The following is an 18,894-nucleotide window of genomic DNA, read 5'->3' as shown; positions in this document are numbered from 1 at the left end:
AAATGTTTTTCAAGAAACAAAGTTCTTATCTTAGCAAAATAGCATTCGAATGGGTGCAAAGCAAAAGAGAATATCCAAACGTTGAATTCATAGAAAAACACCATAGCATATGCCATGAATGTAACAAAGCAATCAAAGGGAATGTTATCCCTAAAGGCTTCATGCCAATAAATATATCATTGAATACCCCGTTGTTTTCCCATATGCATGCTAAATGATGTGGAGGAGCGGTTGGTGGCACCTAGGCTTGCTTTTGCATAGATAAGGGAAATGGCTTTCAACAGGCAACTGGGCATTACTGGAAGTATTGTTAATGTGTTGACTGACACAAACAAAATACATTGTGTGTTGCCACACTTATTGGATGATGATCACACAATAATTGTTGGAACCAAAAGAAGAATGCAATACAAATTGACTTTTGCAATAGGCAAGGTTTAGCCATACACCCTCATGAAAGCATTGAAGATACTAGTTATACAAAGCTAATGACATTATTATAAAAAACGATTGGTGAAAGACGTACTTGCAACAAGCCCAACAGAAATCTATTCTTTTGAAGAAGAGTATGGAAATATTGAGAATCCCATAAACTAAGATGAGGTACAGACCAACACATTGATACATAATCTCGTTAGTGCAGAGCAAGTCATAGACTTTGAAACACAAGCTATCTACATGGCACCTTCAAAAACCAAAAACCACTAGGTATTTTCAAAGATGCCCATAGCAAGGAATTGAATAGTACCAAATCAAACCTATTGGCTCAAAACCTAGCTATTAGCATTTTGTCATCCAACCGCTTGCCCTGCTCTCGGTTATAGAGATCACCTCGGACTCTTACACTCTTCTTGTTGAGTCGAAGAGATCCTTTCAGGTCTTCATCACTCACCTGTGAGTTTGGCCAGATGAAGGGAAACTGGCTTGGCTATAAAAAGTACCCATCTTCTTGAGAAGCCCTTCCATGTGATATACGGTCATGTAGACTCCCAGGCCTACCACATTACCTTCCAGAGTTCCAAGCCTTTAGCAACATAGAGTTCTTTGCCTAGGAGTGCCACCCCAAAAGGTATCAGCTTCCAATGTTTGCATCTTTTGAACCTGACTTTGTTTATGTTGCAGAGGATCAACGTGGCCCTAGTTCTAGCAAAGCTTTGATTATCCACTTATTCATGAATCTCACTGATGACTTCTCAACGTCCACAATCCCTAGCCCTCCTGTCTCTTTGGGAATTGCCAACACAGTAGTTGTAATATCAGGGCTACAACTAGTATCTTCATGAGCATCTGGAATGCTCTTTCTTGCTCAGACATCCAATGCTCATGATACTTTTCAAACACATAAATATTACCTATTTAAGTGAGTGTGCAAAGTATCATGTCCATCTGATATGGTTTGCATGGTTGAAGACACATTATACCGTGTATCCATAGCATGATATGTGCATGCAAGGAGCTATGGTTCTGAATCTTGTATAAGATTAGGTGGTGTTTGACTCAATTGTGCATTCTAGATGGGTTCAAGATGTGACTAGCAATAGAATAAGACTACTTACTTGACACCGCATGAGCTTCTAGTTTGGGCATTCAAACATCATAAGGTACCAGTGGACCACTGGAGTTTTCATGATGTTAAATGCAAGCACATCTTTCTTGGATCGAGATAGCTTAGTTTGGTTCATACAACGTGGCCCACTCTCAGATCCAAGATATCAACATGGGTTATCTAAGAGGGACCATTTATCAAATAAACCATTCTTTGTGCTTTGCTTGTTGACCTTGAATTCTTTCATGAACTTTCTCAACTTTGTGTACGAAGGAAATCCCTTGATGTATCCACTTGGCTCCTCACCAACATTGTTGGCCATCTTCATTTGTGTTGTTAATAGAAGTAGTAAGCCATTGGCTTGTTTCATGATGTCATATTTCTTCCACTTGTGATTTGTAGAGGTCAAATAATTGTAACATGATAGTCAGTCTGTTAATCAATGCCAATCAATGTGTAACTATATGTTGCGATGGTACAATAGCATGTCATGCATTTTGTATCGGGTTTGAGCCCAGATCTCTCATGATTAATCAAAGGTCTTATCAATATAGTCATTCTGCATGCATTGAAGCAACGTTAGATTATGTTTTTCCTTTTGATATGGCATTTAATTTTTTAAATAAAATGTTGGGTTGGATGTTTGTACTTCTGATGTCTAGAATTAGACTTGTTGGAAGTTGGATCTTTGTACTTCTAATGTCTAGAATTGCACCTATTGGAAGTCATCCGATGCCATTTCTCCTAAGATAGATGCAGAGGTTCCACTATTGTTTTGTGACTCTAGAGATGGCATGACATATGCTATGCCAGGTGTGACTCTTCTTGAATTACCGAGGAATTACCACCCTGTATTTGGTTGAGATTGTGCAGCCTTGTACCTTATGGCTTGTGATGGCATATGCGAGTGTGATGGGAAACATTGTCTTGTGGTACCATCATCATTTCATGGGTTTTCCCTAGTGCTCGGTCTTGTGCAACATGATTAGTTGTGATGTCATGTGGATGATTGCATAGCAAGCTCTGATGTCACTCCCATCCAGTGAATGCTTGATGCTATTCACAGTGGTGGCTACACCATTGGATGCTTTTATTATCAAGACAATGTTCTCCATGATCTATATGTCATCTCCTTTCATTATCTCATTGAGCTCAAGGAATTTCTCATCATCTAACCATTCTTGCACACTTGCACTTGTTGTCAATGTAACTGATTCTATCTCAGATAGAGGTAAAATCTTGTGCAAGGCCCCTTGTATACATTGGCATCAAGGCGATGGGAACAAATGATGGTCATGTGCTCATCCACGTATTCTTCTACCTATCGATGATGCCATCGATGCACCGATGCATCTCATACACCGTCATCTTTTGTGTCCTTGTTTGCGATATTCAAGAACTCAAGGAAGTCTAGGAAAGGAAGCTCATTTTGGAGCCTTTTAGCCCATAAGGAAAATAGCCATCCACCAATCAAAGGAGGGCCAACATAACATTAAAAAAAAGGAAAAAAGGAAAAAAAAACAAGAAAATACTGTCGAGTTTGAATTCAATGAGGACACTTGAGATACTTTATTATATTTGACGTACGGTGCAGAATTTGGTATTTCTGACATCATTGGCACATTTGGAGTGTGTCAAAACCCTCGAAAAGACTTTTGAAATGCCAAAAACGGGCACCCAAAGGCCAAAAAGGCCCAGAAACAACATGTCAAATTGCTTTCATCTGTACAGGTGGCTTTTCGAGCCTTTTTGGCCTTTTTCGAGCCTCCGGTGGCCCATTTTTGGTGCTTCAAAAGTCTTTAGGGAGGTTTTGGCATGCCCCAGACGTGCCAGTGATGTCAGAAATACCAAAATCTGCACTTTATATCAATGGGGTTATGTCATAAAATATATTTTATTATTTTAGAGGAAAGAAAAATAAAGAAATCGTGAATTCGTCTCAGGGCCCCAAAATGAGCTCCCTTTTTTCCTAATGATGGCATGGCATACAAAGTGTTGCATATTGTACATTATGCTTTTGCAACGTGATGAGTTGCTGGTGTGGCAAGTTTAGTAGAAGTTGGCTTGGTGGTGGCATATCATGCCAGTAGTTGTGCAAGCTCTCCAAATAGTTAAACGAGTGGTTTGAGGATGAACTACAATGTGATAAGTTGCTGATGTGGCAAGTTTAGTAGAAGTCAACTTGATGGTGGCATATCACACTAGTAGTTGTGCAAGCTCTCCAAAAAGAAAAACAACTGGTTTGAGGATGAACTACAATGTGCCATTTTGCCAAAGTGATGAGTTTTTGATGTGGCAAGTTTTGTAGTCCTTTTGGTAGTAGCATTCACACTAGTAGTTGTGCAAGATCTCCAAAGAGCAAAATGAGTGGTTTGAGAACGAACTCCAATGTGACCACGCACAACTTTTGATGTGGCAAGTTTAGCAGTTCACTTGGTACTAGCATCACCCTAGTAGTTATGCACGATCTCGAAAGAGAAAAACGAGTGGTTTGAGGATGAACTACAATGTGACCACGCACAGCTATTGTATGTTGAGATTAAACATCCCTCTTGTCATCATGGATATTTCTTTGATGAGATGACATTGCATTCTATTAACACATGATGTCATTTGTCTATCAAATTGGTAGTGGGTAGTCATGGATGGGGATATAGTGCAGGAACATTATTGCTACACCTATGGACGTTAGTATCACAAACTTATAGCACTTGACAAGCTAGTATGAGATGTTCCAATCAAGAACGTTTTCCCTACACTAGGCATGCCACAAATGATGTGAAGTTCTTTCCCTTTTGTGATATGATCGCATCGTATATCCATCACTGCAACCCTAGGATTAGTATGAATCCTATATCTCATGGAACCCTTATAGTAGTTCCAATGGGTGTGTACAGTTGTGCAATCGGTTTATGTTGTCTATCTCATTGACTTTTGGGGATGTTATACTATCGACTCTTAGCAATGATCTCTTCTACAACACCATGTTCACTCATGATTTGCTATATTTTGTCTTCTACTAGTAGTTGGCACTGCTTGTACTCGGATGGATATACATCGCTAGGTCCTCGTCTATCTTGATGAATCCCCAAATGTGGCACTCGTCAGAGTAGGACTATCTTTGTTCTTTTTCAATATGAGAAATGACTCAGTCATGCATATTATGTAACAGAGAAAGTTGTTGAAGAAGAAACCCTCTGTATGATGTCTTGGGTGGTATTACATGAAGGGGAACATGCTCTTGGATTGGTATATGAATTTGAGTGTTTCTTGCCTATGTTCTTCGACCAATTCCTCTCGCACTTCTCAATCATGTAATTTATGTGGTACTCTCATAGGATGTGATTGCTTCTAGTACCTCGGCCATGACAGTACAAATTGAGTGGATGCACGATAGTAATGCCATATGCCATGATAATCTTCTATCGTGGTGCAAGTAGTGACAAATCTACATAGTGGACCCCTTCAATGTGCTCGATGATAACTAGTTCAAGGAGGCCATGATAGGTGTGTTGGATTGTATTGATGGAGTTGGAGATCCCGTTCTAACCAGATCCATGTTATTTAGCCCCAGGTGTCTTGCCTCATTCGACCTAAGGTTTGCACCATCAGATCAATCTTCATAGCATACTTTAGTGCAAGATGCCAAAGTTAGTAATGTGATGGATGTTCATGTGCACCGCCTAAGATTAGTAGCACACCCGAGTGGTAGGGAAAAATGTTTCTATGCTCATGCCTAGTCAGTAGTAGAACTATTGTTATGTCTTCTCTCATCACAACCATCACGAAGTGGTTCGACTATGTATCAAGGGAGAAGTTGTACTTGCATGCACTTTTGGCTTCTTGATTGCCCATGAAATTATTTTTGATAGATGTGGATTGTTTTGTTGCTACCAGGTCATGCAAGTGGGAGTTCATTGGGTCTGAGCTTTGTAGATGTTTGTTGTCATTGCTTGATATATGAGTGAAATCTCTTTGTCAATCCTAGCGGCCCCTATCTAGGTCTAGATACACTTTGACCATGCTCTTGATGTAGTCTATATGAGCCACGTGTCTTGTGACCTACCAACCTCCATTGGAGAGGATGTAGATCCCACCCAAGACTCTGACACATATCAATGGTTTAGGATACCGGCTGTCATAGATCTTGCTCCAGAACCCATAATATGATGGCAAGTGCTACAAGATGAGATCTCACCTCACATGTGAACGCTATGGGACATCTTACAAGGCTTGAGACATAGTGGATATCACAGTGTTTTTCACATGCCATAAGAGATGGGCCACAAAAGATGCATGAGGTGATCAATTCTTTTTTAGGAGAGGATCCCACTATTCAATGGGGCCTTTTCTCCAAGGGTAAGCCACCCAACCCCATCACAGTTCTAGGCATTTGGCACACAGATGCATCCTCACTCTATGACATTTTGATCCAGGCAGCACTTTACATGTCCTCTCTGTGTAAGCTACCATTACGTCGACTCCACAACAGGACCGTGAGTTGCACATGGACATGAGATTTTGGCTCCAATCTTGGTGCATATGTTCAACCATGCAGTATGCCATAGCTTCCCCTTACTTGGAGTACCACCAACATTGTGTCAATACATAAAGCAGGGCACCCCATGGACACTGGTACCACAGCCTCATGATTGGCTACACATTGGCCAAGATCTATGGATTGGTACTAGAGAGAGAGAGAGATCGGCTCTTTACACTAAGGGGCATGGGCAGCAAGCTTTGAGACAGGTTGGTTTCAGAGGCAACACTCCACTCTTGACCATATCTTCAACCTATGGGCTCACTGAGGATGCAGGATCAAGATCCTAGAAATTATGTCCTTACTTTCAGAAGAGATTTAACACAAGATCCCACACACTTAGAAGACTCCAAAAGATGAAGATCCCAGGGGATATGATTTGGGGAGTGATGAGCCTATCTGAGCTAGTCAAAGGGAGAGCACAGGCTATTGGAGGCCTATTAGATTGGATTGAGAGCATGATCAAATTGAAGCAAGGATGCCCCTCTCATCAACACTCTTTGGGCCATGCTTTTCATCGATTACCTGGAGTGGAGGGTTCCTTTCTTGTTGATCTAATGATACAAATGTTGCTATATGTAGATGACATATAGCATACCTACAGAGACACCTAGAGGCCCCATCTCGTCATCAGTAGCATACCTACAGAGACACCTAGAGGCCCTAGAGGTATTTTGTAAGAGAGGGACCTGACAGTTACCCTTGGAAAGACCAAGGTTATGATCTTAAACACTTCATGGGTAGTACTTCAATGATAGATATCCGCTTACCAAGGGGAGCCAGTTGAGATTATTCAGTCATACACTTACTTGGGGGTAGTCTTTGTGGGGCTAGTTTTCACAATGACTCATCTAGCCAGAACTCGACTCACACAATGATAAGGATCTTTGGCTTGACCTGAGTGACAGTGCTTTCAAGCACACTTCCAGGACCCCCCAATGAAGGGGTGGCAACACACTGTGGTGAGGTTGACATCCATGTATGTAGAGCCCTTCTAGGGAAGCAACCTATCGGTGACCTAGTGGTGGAGATCTGAGAGGCTACAAGTGACTATGGATGCCAAGATGGTTTGGAGTAAGCCCTTGGTCCCATATCAAAGCACACAGGTAGAGTTCGGTATGGCATTGCTTCAACTTGATGCCATCTTCCAGAGAGTGACATATCTTCATAGCATATGGGCCTTGCCTAGTTGGAGGCTACCGAGTTTGGCATTAGAGTCATCAAGATGAGTAGCAAAGAGTGAGGTTTGCTCAGCCTAGTATGCATGAATAGAAAGGGGATCAAATAGTTAGGGTATTTAGATAGACCATCTTCCCCCCTTTCAATACTGCTTGGATGCGCCATCCCTCTAATAACATAAGATGAGATTAACCGCATTGGATCTACTCTAGCTCCATACATCACAAACTTGGGGTGGGAAGTAGGAGTTCCAACAGCAGGCAGGATCTAGTTCTACCATGATCACTTCTTGAGAGTATCAACAGATGGAGTGATTACCAGGACCTAATATCTAGAGAATAGGCATGTCTCACATGGATAGATTTGGGCCTGATCCCATTAGTTGAGGATTGAGGTAGGGAGAGCCACAAGAACACCTAGAGAGCAATGGATTTACAGGCTATGCACATAAATAGAGGTGGAGACAAAGGAGCACTTATGATGGACTTGCCCTGTGTACTATGAGATCCGAGGATGGTACCACTATCTTTTTCAGGAAGGACATGGGTATGGGCCATTGTTGCACTGATCCACTTCCATGACCAAGTCTATTTTAGCCTCTTTTTTATCGATACATGGCAACATAGAGACTTTATTGCAGCGAATTAGGTAGCTAGAGATGGCAATACCATAGGAGATAGATTGGATATGGTGACACATCATTTCTTTGAGTAATCCCCAGGACACACAAAGGTAGAGGAGGAGGAGGTAGACAACATAAGGGCATCATGGATTAGTGAGAAGAGACGACATAGAGCAGATGAGCCAACGACACAGAGGTTGACCAAAGCACACCATAGAGGTCCCCAGCCCATCACTTCTCTAATCAAGCGAGACTGCTCTTGACCCATGGTGTCACCCTTGATATCATTCATCAAATATAGATATTATCGCACCCCCTGAGAGCTTGAAAAATGTAGATATGCACCCGAATGTGTATTTGGAGTACTAGCTTTACATGTCTGAGTTTTGAGTTTATGTTATTAGCTTAGCACTCAGCAAGGGCCTTAGTGAGCCCTTTGATTCAGCCCTTAGTGGCTTGCATAAATTATCTTATTGATTGTACTTTGTCTCATAGGCATGTGAGGCCTTCCAAAGACGTTAATACAACTCCCTCCTTCCCTCTTGACATCTCACTCCCCGTCTCACAGCACCACCACTATACCGCCTATCATGACATACACTTTGATCACAAACTCTCCCCCAAATCTTTAGCACAACTCTACACATGCTCACATACATTGATCACATACATTGCTCACATACATTGATCACACACCCCTTCTAGAGGACCGCATTGCTTTGATCAGTTGCTCAATGCATGAGAGTGCCCTTCATCCCTTCCCCTACCCACATGTTTCACTCACCCACCGCCCCTTGGTTTTGTGCTTGGAAATAGCTGGTATGATGAAGAGTGTGAGGCTCTTCACCACCGCCAACTTTGATTCAAGACCAAACATGCCCTTTCAAGAAAACCCGATACAATATGTGCTTAGCATCGACTAGTATGGTAGAAGAAACATGCCGTTGTCTGCCAAAATGAGGAGGAATTACTCAACATTCTATTTAACAACACAAGGACTTTTTGTGGAAGTTCCTTGAGCGATGGTCCCCATCACACCTCACAGATACTCAGATCTGGCACACTTATGCACGCACATTATATGACATCCCTCATCATCCAATTTCTAACCTTTTGCACTCACCACATCCTGCATCTTGCACCCTATTCACCAAGGGTGGTGTAAAGGACATAGCACCGAAGCTTCATAAAGGCTGCACAAAAGATCATGAGGAATTATGCACTAATTTTGTTGCATATGGGATAGACATCCTAGCCCTAATCTTAGCAAATCTTTTTAATGAAATAGTCTATCTTGGTTTTCCACACCATCACACCCATTCACATGAGCCCAGAGAACTATAGGACCATCATGCTCAGGCATGTCATATCTAAGTTATAGGCCTCAGTACTTGACACAGAGCCCAGAGAACTATAGGACCATCATGCTCAGGCATGTCATGTCTAAGTTATAGGCCTCAGTACTTGACACAGAGGTCAGCCATTTTGCAGATATGCAAGGGTTTAGAACAGAGGGGCAGGCATAATTCCAACCCCATATCCTATAAAGACTGTATAACAAAATCCCACTTCAGCCTATCATAATCTAGGCTTATCAAAGTCTACCTTGATGAAGAAAACATCTTAGAAAGTGTCCTTGGCATATTCACAATATTCCCACACATTTATAATTTCTTTTCATAGATGTCTTCTCTTTATAAAACCTTTTTTTCCTATAGAATCCGTGTGTCCATTCTTTTCTGAATCCTCAGAGCCAAAGCCTTAGCAAATGTCTTGTAATTGCAATTTAGCAGAGGTCTCTAGTTCTCGATCAAAACTTTTTGCCCTCTTTAGATATCACTTTAATAACTTCATCATTGATATGTGAGGGGAGCTAATGGTTATGTATGCTACTGGTGGCAAGTTGGTCTTTTCCATCATCACATTAACAACCTCCTTGAGGTCCTAAAGAGATAGAGGTTCTTCTACATAGAAGTTGCCAAATTTTGTACAAATGTATTTCTAGCCAGCTATCATACTCTTCCTGCTTCCATGACCTCTTCATTAACTTGAATTGTAGAGGATAGGAGATTCCTAAAGTGTTGTGTTATGAAGCTTTTATTTTTCTCCTCTAACTCAGCACCTATTTTATGAAATGAGGAGGAAAATAAAAGTGTTGGAACCTATTTTAAGAAGAGAAATCTCTTCATTAACTTTCTTCCTTCTACTAATGATTCTGAAGACTATTTTTGTAGGCCTGTCCATTTTCCTACCCACCACCAATTTCTAAACTATAGTTTAACATCCTACATCTTAGCTTGTTCCTATTTCTTTTTGCAAGAAGAGGGTTCTCTTGTGCATGCACACACTGTACTTCCAAATTCTCAATCTCCTTTGAAATTTTATGCATTCTCATGCCTCTACTTTTAGCTCTATTTCTTCTGGATGATATTAGGATGTATTGACTCTAGAAATCATAGCTCTTTGCCAAAAATCCACTGCACTTTCATCTATAGAACGTGTGGAAGTCCAGACCTCTAAGATTTGCTTCTAGACTAATTTAAAATTGAAAATACTCGAATGCACCTTGAACCAAGATGGTGATTTACTACCCATGCCAAAATCACAAACCATCATTAGAGGCTTGTAGTTAAATATGGCAAGGGAAGAGTATATCTGAGTGTTCATGTTGATAGTTTTACCCGGCAACTCCTAGGATAAATAGACTCTATCTAGCCTTGCCTCTCTTCTACATTAGCCCCTTTTCCTGTTGGACCATGTGAAACCTGCAAACATATTAGGCTCCACCAGTTGTAAAGTCTCTTTAAGTGACTCTAAAGCATGCACTTCAATACCATTGACAACAATGCCTTTCCCAAGCCATCTATCCTCCCTTCTTTTCAACATATTGAAATCTATGAGAATTACCGCATGTTGAAATATTTAATAATACCACATCCCCATTTAGTCCTTCCAAAGGCTACCACGTTCTCATCCTGTCCTGTCTTCCAGTAGGGCCATACAAAAAAACCCTTGTAAAATGACAGCCTTTAATCATGCACTATAAAGCAATCCACCTATTGTCTATTTATGCAAACTCTTCAATGAAACTTTGCTTGTAATGAGACAAAATCCCAATCGTAGTTCCTCCTTTGCCCTCAGCATGATTCATGTAATTCAAAATTTTGATATTCATTTCAAATCTTCAATCTAAGTGAATACTACAGGTTACATAGTAGAGGACAAGAACATTTGAGTCTCCCTCTGTACCCTTGACCATCCTGACACCTTGCTTTGAACTCCTCTTATGAATCCAAAATCACATTGCTCACTTCGCTTATCCTATCAAATGTATATAAAAGTGTGTAGAACAAGGATTAGACAAACTTATCTACTTGCTCACCCATATGCGATTTATGTTTCCCCAAACACCACAGGCGGTGTTATTGCAATATGTCAATTCAATTTCCCAAAGTAGAGAATATAATTACCTTTAAACTACAATTTATTATAGTGGACTTTGGCCCTGGGTCAACTTACATCCTAGTTAGCATATTTTTCAATGCCTCAATGCACTATCAAAAAGTGTCACACTTTCAACAAACCTCCTTTCCTTTGTTTGTCTTCCTTTTCTTTAATTTATTTGGACCAAATTGTCACCCTTCTTTCAATATCAAACTTTGCTTGGGTTGTGCTTCCTCTTCACACTGTGACTTCTATAGATTGATGCAAAACTCTTTAGAATCTCAATTCCTATGCTTGGAATCAATCCAAGGCCCTTCTGCAGGCATTTAGCTCCTCTATAGTTTCTGTGAACTCCTTCTCCACGTGCTTTTCTGTATCCCTTGAGAATTCTTCATAGGTTGTGAACCTCTCATTATTGTATATTAATTCTTCCTTTAGTTGGCTCAAGTCGCTTTAGCTCAAAAGGCTTCTTTGTACTCTTGTGCCTTAAGCTTTTGTTCATTGCATTGCTCCCTTGTTTAATGATCCTACGTACTATGAAATGAGCATGCCTTGCACAGCTTTTTGATGTAATCTTGGCAGGCCCAACCTAATCTATGTGTCACCCTTTGTGATGAGCAACCAAGTATTGTTCATAAGAGACGTTCCAAGATCAAGTGCCAATTGATTCTCTTTATTGAACATCCTCGTAGCTCTATGAATATTTTCCAAGAAGTCCTCCGTTGGTCCTTTGAGTGGGTTTCCATAATTGTTCGTCAACTTGCACCTATCTAGCTCATCTGTTTCTACCTTTCACCCTGTCTAGTAAAAGCTAGTAGCATCTCAACTTCTTATCTTTGTGGGGGCTTTGTTGAAGAATCACCTAAAGTAATAATAGGCAAGGTTGGGACCCATCATTTGACCAAGGCATTGAGGGGATATTTGATCTAAAATTACTAGATGGTTGAAAGGATGATCTCCCTAAATTCTCTTCATTGGTCATTAGATCCTTACCCTTTCCTTTGGCATCCCGCAAGGCATCATCTTGTTGTGGTCCCTGAGCTTGAGGCCACTCCTTGTTGGAAGTCAACGCTTTGGTGAATTTGGGGTACGTTCCACCAGTTGAGGGTGACCAATAGACACCTGCCTGTATCTCATTGGGTTGATTGTGTTTAAGTACCTAAAAATGGCTAATGAATATGAACTCATCAAAATTGATTGGACTTTCTTCTTCTAGACTAATAGGAGCTTTACGCAGCACTTCAATATGAGGACCCAAGTATCCTTCATAAGAGAACTTCCCAAATCAAGTGCCAATTGATTCTCTTTACTGAAAATCTTGGTAGTTCTATGAATATTTTCCAAGAACTCCTCCATTGGTCCTTTGAGTGGGTCTTCAACTAAAGTTTCTTCATTAGACAATTTGTCACATAATTGTTCATAAATTTTTCCCTATCTAGCTCATCCATTTCGGCCCTTTCATCCCTTTCACCCTATCTAGTAAAAGTTAGTAGCATTACAACTTCTTCTCTTTGTGGGACTTTGTTGAAGAATTATCTAAATCAGTAATAGATAGTGTTGGGGCCCTATCTTTTGACCAAGGCAGTGAGGGGATATCTAATCTAAAATTACTAGATGGCTCAAAGGATGATCTCCCTAAATATTAACATCAAAGGATGATCTCCCTAAAGACAGATCATCGAAGGCATCTTTATTTGTCCGTACTCATCTCTTTGCAACCTACAAGAAATCCTCGCAAAGATGCATACTGCAAAAGTGTTGTCGTTTGTCAAAATGATTATTCACAAATTTAGTTACTAGAAACACATGCGACCTATACGCAATCCTCTCAAGAAATGCATATTGTAGAAGTCATGTCATTGCTAGAATATTTATTCATGAATTTGATCGATGACTACTCTGTCTACCATAAGTGTCAGGAGACTTGTGACTCAGTAAAGTTCTAAGTTATTAGGTATGTCATCGTTGCACCTTTGAAATGAAGAATATGGGAGCTTGTTGTTCTTGATTCCTCAAACCCTTTTTTTAAACTAACATGGTCTTTCTCTATAGTATTGCTGTTATCTTAGCTCTGTGTTAAGTGGTATCAACCATAAGACCATGACGAGCCAATGCACAAAGACTACTTTGAAGATAACTCCTTGAAAAACTATTCAACGAGCCTGATTGTATTCTTCATTTTGAAGGAAAATTTGGCATTTGTCTTGGCCAAATGCAATACAATATATGAGACATGCTTCAAGGAAAAAATAAGTTGATCTTTCAAATATATTGAACTTGTTCCAACATAAATCTTTCCAAATTATATAGTAGAATTGGCCTTAGTCCGCATCCTATAGGACCATAAAAACCTTGAGGCACCAAGAGATATGCCATTTTATTTGGATCTTGTATCATATAAATAAGTTTGTACATTCTAGAACTTATCCACTAGCTCTAAATCTATTTATCAATTATAACTTGAGTGTCAAATTTAGCACTTGGTACTCTCCCCAAATTTGCCAAATTACGATCTCCCATGACCTTTAGATGGTGATTCCAATTTTGATCACTAACATAAATCTCATAATCAAAGCTCCCCACTCACTCATATGGCAAGTGTGCCCATGCCCCATCATAGCTCCCATCGTCATGTGTCCTAACAACATCTAGAGCACTACTCTAATTGATGCTTCATTATTCAATCCTCTACATACTCCGTTAAATTCCAAAGTGTCCTCATATCATGATACACCCAATGGTTAGCACATAACTTGATCAAACAATTGAACCTACCAACATTTTCATTTCGTGTACACACAACATCCCATAGTCAAACATACGCTCTAGTATAGTTAGGCTTCATTTTGTCAATATTATATTAGTTTGGATTGGAAACTAACTTCTTGAGAGTTTCGCTAAGTGATCCATGTTATTTCGACCTATGTGAGATTATGAAAGTAACAAAATCATTAGGAGCAGAGAGGTTGTATTCAATGAAAGTATTATCTATAAAGATCACTTGCAGAAAAGGAAGAACGAAAATGCAAACATAGAATACACAACTCTTGATGAAATCACAGGAGATGAAATTCCAAAAGTTGTAAAAAATGAGAAGGTATAGTAGTATAAAGAACCTCAAATTCCCCCAGATGCACTTAGAAGGTCTATGAGCTCTTCTAAGTCAAAATCTAGGGCCAGTTTGTCATGATATATTATTTTTGTTATTTTTTCCTTGAGAGATCATTCAAGTAGGCTCTTTTCCAATGTTTGCCTAATGAAGAGATCTAGAAAATCCTCTATTTGGTTGCCTCATATTCTCCCCCTCCAATTTATGTGCTAGTCCTATACAAAGCAGTAGAATCTTGGTAGTATGCATTTAGTGCCATTCACTAGGAAATATAAAGTATAACCTAGGCCTTTCTTATATGCCAAATTGTATACCCACATTTCCTGTGGGATTTTTTGATCCCTGTCCAAGTGCCTAGCATTAAGTGTCTTTTAACTATGAGAGTCATTTGACTATCCCTTTTAAGTCCAGTCGATGCACAAGTGAGGGTCATTTAACTATCCCTTTGAACAATTTGTTTATAAAATGTGTCCCTTGACTGGTGACTAGCTCCATGTGTCCACAAAATTGAGATACTATGTGATCAAGAAAGAATTTTTCGATAACAATGGCATCGCTCTTAGTTGTGGCCACCACTTCTAACCATTTTGTAAAATAGTTAGTCCACTACTAGAAAATACCTCTTCCCTGATGAAGAGACAGGGGCAATAGGCCCCACAAAACTTGTTCACCCACTTTTCAAAAGGGATGAGGTTCAATATGAGTGTGAGCCTTCAATTTTATTTACTCACCCTTTTAGCTCGTTGAAAAGTGATCCATGTCTTGCCATGCTCATGATAGTCTTTCACAAGGATGGAGGACTAATACCAAGCCAATAGGATCTTTTCAAATGTCATCTACCTAGCAAAGTGTTGTCCACAACACGACTCGTGGAGTCCCTATAAAATTAGAGGGATCTCATTTTCCATTATGAAACATTGATAGACTCCTTTGAGGCCTCTTTGATCTAGTGTGCCCATAATGACATTGCAACAAGGTGCTTGTATCATCAATTTGTGCTTCTTACTTCGATTATACCCAATTGGGATCTCCCTAGGCTATCGTTGAATACCAATGAGGAGACATATCAATCCTGAATAGATTTTTACATGGCCAACCTAGTTCTTCATTGCTTGTATGGTCCAAACCCTCTAGGTACTCATATCCATTGATTGCAGGATCATCTCCAATTGGCCAGCACTCTAATACTAATTGTAACTTGGGTGGCATCATTTGAATCTTGTGGTGAAACTCCTCTAGGATGATAACTCCTCTGGGATGATTATCCATTTCATTAATCTATCTAGAGGTTTAACTTATTCATCATCAGCTTTAAGGCTTGGCTTTTAACAAAGAAAACCATTTTCATTTTCAATATATGATGTCTCTCATTTTTTGAGTTGAATACATGATTGCTAAAATTGCCTCTCTGCTCAAGTGTATTATGACTATATATTTTACTACAGAAAGAATCTGTGATATGTCTTTTGGTCATCGTGTTGGGCCAAATAGCATGCAATGGTCTGAGGCCCTTTTGTAGTGGACACACAAAAGTTCTTTCTGTAATCTAGTCAGGAGCTTTTTCTAGTAAAAGCTTAAGCTGTTTGAATGATTGATCTTGGTCTTTATCCCAATCAAACGCTTTGTCTTTTTTCAACAACTGAGTGTTAAGGTCTGAGCAACTTAATCTTTAATAGAACACCTATAATACCCCACCTCCTTCAAGAAAACTCTAGAGATGAGGACATTCTGTGGGACAAGATTCCTGATTCTCTTCACCCTTTTTGGATCTACTATGATCACTGAATGCTCATAACATGTCCAAGCAACACCCCATAGGGGATTCCAAGAATAGACTTTTTGGGGTTGAGTATAATCGAGTGGTTATGATAGTTATCCAACACCTTCCTTAGTCCTTCGATGTGACTTGAGGGTGTTGTTCACAATGCATGACTTTCTATGAAGATTTTCAAATTGTCTAAAGGAATATCTCCAAACAAATCATTCATGAAATGCTGATAAGTTCTTGTTGCATTACATGACCCAAAAGGCATTATCTGACTACCACCAAACCCTAAACATTTGCACAAAGGTGGTTTTTAGCTTGTCTGGCACTACTACTATTTGGTTATCATGAAGTTATATAGCTCCTATCTTCCTATTTGATCAAATATCTTATCAATGAAAGGAAGTGGATATGAATCAAGAATTGTCACCTTGTTTAAACCCTTACAGACGACAGACTCATACTATTATTGACTTCTTTATAGGAATACCACTACAGGTGAGCACCACTCAGACACTTATACTATAAAAATCAGATCAGCTTACAGCAATTTAATAATTTTGGCATAATATACTGATTGAAGCTTGTCTATCAGTCTTCAAGAGGGTTTTCGAACTGTCTTTGCTCCAAATCTGAGTGGACCACTTCAATCGTTCTTTATATGTCCATGCAACCATATCAACAATTCTTTGCACAAGTGCATCAACTCCATTTTGCAACTAAGATGAGCTTCTCCCTAGATATTCTTGATTTCTTCATACGAAACAAAATCGATGGTTTGGACATCTGCCTCTCGTAAGATTGGCTCTTTGTCATTAGGGGTGTTAAAGATTGTATCTTCCATTTCATTTTGGAAGACAAAGCTGTTTGAATGATTGATCTTGGTCTTTATCCCAATCAAACGCTTTGTCTTTTTTCAACAACTTAGTGAGTGTTAAGGTCTGAGCAACTTAATCTTTAATAGAACGCCTATAATACCCCAACTCCTTCAAGAAAACTCTAGAGATGAGGACATTCTGTGGGACAAGATTCCTGATCCTCTTCACCCTTTTTGGATCTACTATGATCACTTGAATGCTCATAACATGTCCAGGCAACACCCCATAGGGGATTCCAAGAATAGACTTTTTGGGGTTGAGTGTAATCGAGTGGTTACAATAGTTATCCAACACCTTCCTTAGTCCTTCGATGTGACTTGAGGGTGTTGTTAACAATGCAGGACTTTCTATGAAGATTTTTAAATTGTCTAAAGAAATATCTCCAAACAAATCATTCATGAAATGCTGATAAGTTCTTGTTGCATTACATGACCCAAAAGGCATTATCTAACTACCACCAAACCCTAAACATTTGCACAAAGGTGGTTTTTAGCTTGTTTGACACTACTACTATTTGGTTATCATGAAGTTATATAGCTCCTATCTTCCTATTTGATCAAATATCTGATCAATGAAAGGAAGTGGATATGAATCAAGAATTGTCACCTTGTTTAAACCCTTACAGACGACAGACACATACTATTATTGACCTCTTTATAGGAATACCACTACAGGTGAGCACCACTCAGACACTTATACTATAAAAATCAGATCAGCTTACAGCAATTTAATAATTTTGGCATAATATACTGATTGAAGCTTGTCTATCAGTCTTCAAGAGGGTTTTCGGACTGTCTTTGCTCCAAATCTGAGTGGACCACTTCAATCGTTCTTTATATGTCCATGCAACCACATCAACAATTCTTTGCACAAGTGCATCAACTCCATTTTGCAACTAAGATGAGCTTCTCCCTAGATATTCTTGATTTCTTCATACGAAACAAAATCGATGGTTCGAACATCTGCCTCTCGTAAGATTGGCTCTTTGTCATAAGGGGTGTTAAAGATTGTATCTTCCATTTCATTTTGGAAGATTTGATACAGCCCTACCAAGCCACATTCACTTGTTATCAATTATGAGTCATCATCTGTGGTCGAGGTATTGTCTGTTTTGGATATCTCTACTCATTCTAAGAGTGAAGCTTTACCATAGGCATCAACTATGATTCTATTTTTTCCTCTCCCTTGGATCAAATTCCCCTCAAGAATATCAATCTAGAGTCATACCTCATAATCCTAGGTCTTCCTAAGAGCACTAAGTATTGTGATTAACCTTCCGCTGTCCAAAGGACTTGGAAATCGTACATTGTACTAACTCAAGCGAGTCCTATTAGAACCTGATATAGCATAGATTTAGATATGACACTCAAATTGTTTGCTCTTCAGAAGATTTGAAAAGCCTACCCAAAATTAAAAAGTCTCAAAATTCATTACATTCATACACACACACACACATACACGCAAATTTGAGTGGAATGACCCACCGCAGCACCTATGGTCTATCCCTTGATTTCAATACAAATCTAAAGGAAGTTTTGCTATGTTGTCATCAAGGAAATTGTAGTGTAACTTTCAATACAATGTTACTGTGTTTGTGTTGTTCAATGAATGTCTACAAATAGCATCATCACCAGAAGCATAGTCATTGACACAGGCAACTTGGCCAAATCTTGGGTGATATCATAAGGTTTAAAATATTGTTAGAGTTTCCTCACATACACGAAGTGGCTATCATTTTATTTTGCGTTCATCCTATGGATTGACCTCCTAGATCTATTTCTTATTGTAAAAGCCCCAAAGTCTTTTCCATT

This window comes from Dipteris shenzhenensis, chromosome 24 (assembly GCF_047967505.1).
Source record: "Dipteris shenzhenensis isolate YYH24624 ecotype China chromosome 24, Dip_SZ_1.0, whole genome shotgun sequence".
NCBI lineage: Eukaryota > Viridiplantae > Streptophyta > Polypodiopsida > Gleicheniales > Dipteridaceae > Dipteris > Dipteris shenzhenensis.
Note: the sequence above shows the minus strand (reverse complement) of the source record.